General features: G+C 37.0%; 1 long non-coding RNA gene across 2 annotated transcripts in view; it reads left to right on the plus strand.

The window, feature by feature from the left end:
* Nucleotides 1-6,657, plus strand: part of LOC114104988 (uncharacterized) — a 37,965-nt gene extending 31,308 nt beyond the window's left edge. For both annotated transcript variants that reach the window (XR_003584927.2, XR_003584928.2), the window contains exon 4: nt 6,454-6,657. This is a non-coding gene — a long non-coding RNA (uncharacterized lncRNA). The remainder of the gene's footprint in view (nt 1-6,453) is intronic.
* Nucleotides 6,658-8,559: the final 1,902 nt, after the last annotated feature.

Genomic DNA, 8,559 nt, shown 5'->3' on the forward strand with positions numbered 1-8,559 from the left:
TGTCTAATTGCTAGAGAAGTTGAACATTTTTTTTCATGTATTTGTTGACCATTTGTATTTCTTCTTTTGTGAAGTGTCTGTTCAGTTCCTTTTCACAAAAGACCTTTACATATTACAGGTATGAACCCTCTAGATATCATTTCTATTGCAAATACATCCTCCAACCTGTATTTTGTTTGCTGACTTTATGACATCTTTTTCCCATAAAAATATCTAACAATGATTTATAATTTGAATTCATCTTTTCTTTAATGTTTCTGGGTTTCTGCTTGAATATAAAAGTCTTCCATTAGATGATACAGGTAATCTGTAAAATTTATTGCACATATTCCTTTTATATGTTAGTTTTCTGATGATAAGTTGCAAACAGAGGGCCAATATTTTCTTGTAGATGAATAGCTAATTTGGTTAGTACCATTACACCCTCCATCCCTTCCTTGCTGACTTGAAATAATTTTTTTTTGATATATCTATATATGTGTAGATCTATTTTTATATCTATTATATATTTGTGAATATCTTATTTAGAGCACTTATAAGAATCTGATTCTGAATTTTCTGTTAGACTCATCTTCTAGTGAATAGGCTACTGCAATTAGGATATGATTTTGATTATGATATAATTGGAGAAAGTTCTAATATTGGATAAGAAAAGGCATTCTTCATTGTTCTTCAGGTTTGTCTTAGTCAATTGTCAGCATTTTCTTCCCTTAGGTCTAATTCCTAAAGTGCACCTAATTCCTAAAAATCTCTTTCCTCAGTTTTAATTGTATTAAATTTTTATATTGACTTTTGGGGTCTTTTAGTGAATTTTATGTCTTCCCATTTAAGAATATATTAATTACTTCGTTCCATTTATTTAGAGGGATATTGATTCTGTATATTCATAGATACCTAGATCTTTGCTAAATTCTCCTGTGAATTTATTAAGTAGTTTATGGAGTTTCTTCTGTATCCAAGGCACATAATACTATAATTTTTAAAACTCCACATTATTTTTATGTGGTGCTGAGGATCCAACCCAGGGCCTCACATGTGCTAGGTGAGCGCTCTACTGCTGAGCCCCAGCCCCAGCCCCCCAAAAAACTTTTTTATATTTGAGTAATTGCCTTATATTCTATTTTTTTTGGGGGGGAGAGGGTACCAGGGATTGAACTCAGGGGCACTCAACCACTGAGCCACATCCATACCCCTGTTTTGTATTTTATTTAGAGACAGGGTCTCACTGAGTTGCTTAGTGCCTCACTGTTTGCTGAGGCTGGCTTTGAACTCGAGATCTTCTTGCCTCAGCCTCCTGAACTGCTAGGATTACAAGGGTGCACCACTGCACCCGGCTCTTAAAATTCTCTTTTTATGTAGATTTATATCAGTGATGGCTGCTTTATCAACATCATTTCAGAATTGAAATACTGATATATTTTGGTTTTTACTCTTTAATGATATGATGAATTATAATTTTGTATTTCCTGGTAATAAATCACCTTGCATTCCTAGAATATGCTTAAGTTGATCACATGGTATTACCATTCTTTGATTATTTGCTGAATTCCAATACTGTTATTTAAAATTTTAATCTTTATTCATAAATTACATTCTTCTGTAGGTTTCTATTGTTTTTCATTTAAAATTGTGTTGATGCTTTATTGTGTGATTTAAGGGAAAGTAAAATTTCATCTTATGTATTATATCGACGTGGAATAGATTTCTCTTACCTAAACTTAACTGTCCTAAGTAACATCTAACCCTAGTGAATTTCTCAATATCTTTTTCAGCATACATTTATTCTCTTTTAGGGTAGTTAAATTTTTTTCCTCCATCTTGGTTTAGTTTTGATAATCTGTTTTGCTACAACATGATTTTGCAACTCCAAACTAGGGCATTTCATTTTGTGTGTTTACCGTTTTGCTGTGGCCAGTGGATTGGGGTGATAAAGTGTTATATTTTGCTTTCTGGATAGCTTTTAAGGATACTTTGGATTTTTTTCTTAACCCAAAAGTTATATATGTGTTTTTTAAATTTAAAAATAGTTAATGTACTTTCATCTCTCCTTCCTAATATTATCCATAATATATCATTCAGTGTTGGTCATAGAGAGTGGCTCACATCAACTCTACTTTTAAATATCTGTTAAAATATTCTTTTGAAGTCAAGTACAAAATCAGATTTTATGAATACAAATATTCTCTCAACAAATAGACCTTGAGCTCAGCTCCTTCCAGCTCCTTTCTAAGTGTGGGCGATAAAGTTTTGAACAGATTAGGTCTTTACCTTGCTTTATGGAGTTTATATTTTGGTAAAATTACAGTTTCCCACTGAGAAATGTATATAATCAAGTTTATTGATTGTTTTATTCAATTCCTCTATGTCCATAGTTATTTTTTTTCTTTACTGTTACTGTTAAACTCTAAAAAAATTTCCCACTGTTATTCTTGTTTATTAAGCTCTCCTTCACTGGTAATATTGTTGCTTTATAGATTAGATGCTTTTTGTTTTTAAATGACTACAGACTTCTTAGAGCTTCTTCATCAATTGTACTTTGATAATTACATGATATCCATTAGATTTATTCTCTTTCCTAATATTAATTTTCCTGTTGCTGCTTTTGTTTGCCTTGCCCTGATATTAAGTAATTTTCAACCTTCTTATTCCATTTTAGTTGAATGAACACAGCTGCATTTTTCTTTATACCCTAATGTGACAGTCCCTTATATGAGGACCTGGTTCTCCCATATTTACTATTGTGACTCTAGAGCTGATTTCATTCCTCTCATTAATTTACTCATTTATTCTACAAACACATTTTAAGTGCTTACTGTGTGCCAAATATACTGGAGATTCTGCAATGAACAAAACAGAGAAAACCTCAAACTTGTGGTATTTATATTGTAGCTGGGGAGATAATGATGCTAAATGTAATAAGTCAATTAAATATTAAGTATGACTTTCCAGGCTTAGGTACTTGAAACTTGATTCCCAATAGCCCATGTCGGGAGATGGAACCTTTAAGAAATGTTGAGGTCATGAAAGCTCTGCCATCCTCAGTGGATTAATTCTCTTTTAGTGGAAGTTGATTCTTTATAAAAATGTGATCGGCCTCCTAGTGTTTTTTTCTCTCTCTGGCCCTCTCTTTCTCCTTCTGCCATGTGATACCCTCTGCCATATTGCAATGCCACAAAAAGACTATTACCAGATGCTCTTAACTTGATCTTAGACTTCCCAGGCTTCAGAATTATGAAGAAATATTTTTTTCTTTATAAATAACCCAGCCTTTGGTATGTTGTTATAGTAACACAAAACAGACTAAGATAGGAAGTCACAATTTTAATTATGGTGGACTGAGTAGATCCCACTGGAAAAAAAAAATGACAACCCATTGCAAAAAGAATTGGGAGAGCTGGGGGAAGTGAGCTAAGTAGGTGTCTGGGATAATATTTTTCCAGGCAGAAGGAATGGCCATTGCCTAAGATTTTTTTGTGTGTCTGGCATGTTTAAAGCCATCCAGAAGGCTAATGAGGAAGGTTTGGAAGAGAGTTGAGAGACAGTGAGTTTAAAAGTTCCATAGTCATTTAAAAAACTTTTATTCTAAGTGAATTGCATAGTTATTGTGATATTTTAAAAATTTTATTTATTCACACTTATTAAGGTATACATTCATACACAATGAAATAAATGTACTCTGTTAAATTTTGATGTATTTATGTATTTGTGTAACTGTCACCATAATTGAGATGTATACAATTTTCATGACCCAGAAGGTTCCTTTGTACCCTTCTTAGTCAAACCTAGCTCCTATCCCTGGCTTCAGAAAACCACTGGTCTGTTTATCATTAAAGATCAGTTGGGTTTTTCTAGACTTTCAAATAAATGGAATTAGGCAATATCCTTTGGCGTCTGGTTTCTTTTGCTCAGAGTAATGATATTGAGGTTAACCCAAGACGTTGTGTCTATTAGTATTTTGTGTCTTTTTATTGCAGAATAATATCCCATCGTAGGAATACTTCAATTTACATAACCATTCACCTGGTGATGGATAGTTGGGTAGTTTTCAGGCTTGGACGGTTATGAGTAAAGCTGTCATGAGCATTCATATGTAAGTCTTTAGGTATATTTTCATTTTTCTTGGTTAAATACCTAGGAATAATGGAATGGCTGGGTAATACAGTAAGAGAATATTTAACATTGTAAGAAACTACCAAAGTGCTTTCCAAAGTGGTTGAAGCATTTGATTTTATTAGTAATTAATTAATTAAATTGGTACCTGGGATTGAACTCAGGGTCACTTAACCACTGAGCCACATCCCCAGCCCTTTTTTACATTTTATTTAGAGACAGGTTCTCACTGAGTTTCTTAGGGACTCACTGCTGAGGCTGTGTTTGAATGCATGATCCTCTTGCCTCAGCCTCCTGAGCCCCTGGGATGACAGGCGTGTGCCACCACCAGGTGATGGCAACATTTATATTCCCACTGGCAATTTTGGGAGACTTCCTATTGCTCCCTGTCCCCATCCACACTTAGTATTGGTTCACTTTCAAACTTTAGTTATCCTACATCCCACATGATGTATAAATTTTATATTGTTATGTGTCAGTTAAAATAAATTTAAATTTAGAATTATAAAAAATTATAGTCATTCTATGCAACCACTATTTGACCCAGCTATCCCACTCCTCAGTTTATTCCCAGTTTATATTTAAAATCAGCATACGACAGTAACGCAGTCACATAAATGTTTATAGCAGCTTAAGTCACAATAGCTAAGCTATGGAGCCAAGCTGTGCACCCTTCAATAGATAAAAGAAAATGTGGTATATATATACACAATTGGAAAACTACTCAGCCTTAAAGAAGAATGATATTATGGCATTTGCAGATAAATGGATGGAGCTGGGGAATATTATGCTAAGCGAAATAAGCCAATTCCACAGAAACAAAGTCTGAATGTTTTCTCTGACATGTAGATGCTAATTCACAGTAAGTGGGGGCAGCTAGGGAAAAACAGAGGTACTTTGGTTGAGGCAGAGAGGAGTGAAGGGAGTGGGGGGTACACTGGAAGAAAGGATAGTAGAATGAATCAGACATTATTACCTTAGGTGCATATATGATTACATGACTATTGTAACTCTACATCATGTACAACCAAAAGAATGAGAAGTTATACTCCATTTATGTATGATGTGTCCAAATGCATTCTACTGTTGTGTATAACTAATTAGAACAAATTAAAAAGATAAACAAAAAAAATGTAGTCATTCTAACAGACAAGAAGTGCTATCTCATCGTGTTTTTAATCTGCATCTCCTGGATAACTCGTGGTATTGAACATGAGTGCTTATTACCTATTAACGTGTCTTTTGTGGAGATTCTGTTCTAATATTTGCCTATTATATATTTTTTTGCTGTTGATCTTTTATCAAATTGTAGGGTCCTTATGTATTCTTGATGTAAGCCCTTTGGTATCCGTGTTCACCATATTGTATTTTTATGTATACCTACGTATACCCTCATATATGAATATATAGTCAACCACAGCCAATGTCAAGAGAGTAATATCTAACAATGTATCAATTGGTAAACAATGATAAAAGTTTATTGAAAGTTAATTTTTAAAGAATAATTTATGGGTCAGGGCAATAGATTGTATGAGACACAATACTCGTAACCCCTAAATTCTGGACAGGAATTTCCTGCATGGCACTCATTAGTGTCTACATATTTTTTGATGCACTGTGCAGAACTATTGCAAATTCTTTCATTTCAAATCATATCTTTAACTCTCCACTGGATGCAAACGGAATGGCTTGATTTACTTGACACATTCTTTCCATCCCCTTTGGCTTGCTGAAAACGCATGCGTGGTCAAGACATGGCACCTGCAGATTTTACGCATTACATCACGGTTCAGGCTTCCTAACCATCCCTTTCTGTTTTCAGCTCGATTGATCTGTAATTACCTGATTATTTATCTAGGATGACCTTCTGAAATGTCACAGGGATGAAGTTATATGTCAGAGGCTTAAAAAAAGATACGTTTACTATTTTAGCTTCCTAGGGACAGTGGGAAGATCTATTTTCCCAGCAGTTACTTAATTCCATCATAATGTCCCCTTTACCTGAAGGGAGAGCCACAGTGCTCAGCTCAGCCTGCCAGAGGAGCCCTCCTGTGCTCTATGTTCTTTCTCCTCTGCACCCTCATCCTGTGCTTGCTTAGTGTGCACATACCAGAAACCCACCTCTCCATTTCCTCCAATTCTGGAAATATTATCCCAGCCAGCGTCTTGTTGAAAAATTAAATTTAACAAATAGAAGTGTAGTGAAGTTTTACATATAGATCAGATGTATCCCTAGGATTTGCTTTTAACTGCACACCTTCTAAGAAATTATATATTTTTTTTTACTCCCCGCAAATTACCTAGCAGAAAAAAATGACAAGAGTAATCTATTTTTTTTCACAGCTGGTCGGTTGGCCAGAGTTTCTCATCAAGGAGTACATGCTGTTTGCTCCCCAGATGGACAGCCTGGATGAGCTACAAATCCACAGAGCCTGGGACACAAGGTGGAAATTATACTGCCAGGACTTTTAATCTTGCACAGCTCTGCACACTTGAAATTGCAAGTGGCCCATTTCCAAATGAGCATCTATTGGGACAATCTCCTATATCTTGTCAGAATGATTCCCATTAAATCCTCAGCTGGAATTAGACCAAAAACTTGTAATAATTACGGGAAACTTATTAAAAAGTGGAAGCCCTAGACTGTGACAGGGAAAACACTCAGGCAACATTAACAGTAATTGAAATCTCTGAGTTTTTCTTTCTCAATCAGTGGTGGTTGATGGCCAAGCACAGAATGCCTGAATGAGAAGGTGTGAAACTCAGACGCCCAATTTCCAAAGGGTAAATTGTCTTTTGTTTCATTATAACAATGTGGTATGAGAGTAGGGTGAACCGTTCACTCTCAGCCAGAGGCACCTGCCAAGCCCTCAGGGATGGGTGCTAACTCAGCCTCTAACCTGTCCCATGGTCCTGTGGGTCCTCATTCCTCCCTCCTTTGACAATCCACCTTTAATACCCACTGCTTCTCCGACTAAATCCCAAGAGGTTAAAGACAACCGTTTTAAAGAAATAATTTTGAGACCTGTCCCAGCAAATATTTTACTAGTATCTTTAGGGTTTTGTTTCAAAACTAGGAGCGTCAGAATCATCTTTTCTTAACTCCAATTGCAAGAATATCCCTCACTGCCGCAGTCTGGCTGGGCACAATTCAGGAGCCACTTCTCAAAAGAAACGAAATTTATTTTTAGAACACACACCACACCACACAGCATTTCAGGAAAAACCCTCAGAGCCCAACTGCCACCACCGGCTTCCCACAAGCCTCTCAACCTCCCCCCCCTCCTCCTGCTCTTGAGGCCGATTGGCTGGGTCGTGTGGGCGGAGCCAAAAAAAGTCCCCCAATGAGCAGCTCCGTGGTCTGAAAGGGCGGGGAAACAGCCCAATGAGCATCACCACAGAGGAGCCAATCAGTTGGCAGCTAGAAGTTGCTGGGGCCCATGTGAGCCAATCATCAGCTGGCAGCTGGAAGTTTGCTGGGGCCCTTTTCTGCTGTGGCTCTCAACACCTCACTTTCAGTTTCTAGTTGGGAAAGTTCTTAAAAGGGAATTTATAAAGTTAGGAGACTTTTACAGCTTGTTTTTCTGTCATTTAAGACAGAGCCATATGACACCTAATCATGTTTGACTTTTTGTTTTTTTTATTCCTGGCAGTGATTCTTAGGCAAACTTAAGTTTGTTTTGACTTTTATAGCTCATAAGGACGTAAAAGATAATTTGGACCCTTGAGAGAGCAACAGAAGAAAACAAAACAAACAAAAAAACCCTCAAAATTTGGGCTCATTAATGATAGGTCATTCACAATGGCAAGTCATTAGACTCCTATAATAAACCCAAATTCTCTCTCTCTCTCTCTCTCTCTCTCTCTCTGGTACTAGGGGTTGTATCAATTCTTAAGGGCACTTAAACACTGAGCCACATCCCTAGCCCTTTTTATTTTTATTTTGAGATAGGGTCTTGCTAAATTGCTTAGGGCCTCACTAATTTGCTGAGGCTGGCCCCCAACTTGGCCATCGCCCTGCCTTAGCCTCCTGAGCTGCTGGGATTACAGGTATGTGCCATATTGCCTGGCCGTATCTCATTTTTGTAGAAATTCTAGTGCTCAACCAGGGTCCCAAGTAGGGAGCCAAGCCACAACTGTAGTACCAAGCTGAATTGTGATTATTGTTCTGCAGAAGGGACAGTAGAAAACTGGAGTACAACTAGAGTAGAGGAATAAGCATGAGGTTATAACCAAACCTCATGGAAGGGAGACCTGACTTGGGGAAGAAGGAGTCAGCTTATTCTGCATAACTTTACAGTCATGGGCAGTGGTACCACTCAAGGGTGCAGAGAAGGGACATCAGGTAGGTGGTTGCCCAAATTGAGGGAAAAAGCTGTAAAAGATGAGTGAGTAATTCCAGGCACTCGAGAGGCTGAGGCAGGAGGATGGCGAGTTCAAAACCAGTCT

This window comes from Marmota flaviventris, chromosome 1 (assembly GCF_047511675.1).
Source record: "Marmota flaviventris isolate mMarFla1 chromosome 1, mMarFla1.hap1, whole genome shotgun sequence".
Lineage (NCBI taxonomy): Eukaryota > Metazoa > Chordata > Mammalia > Rodentia > Sciuridae > Marmota > Marmota flaviventris.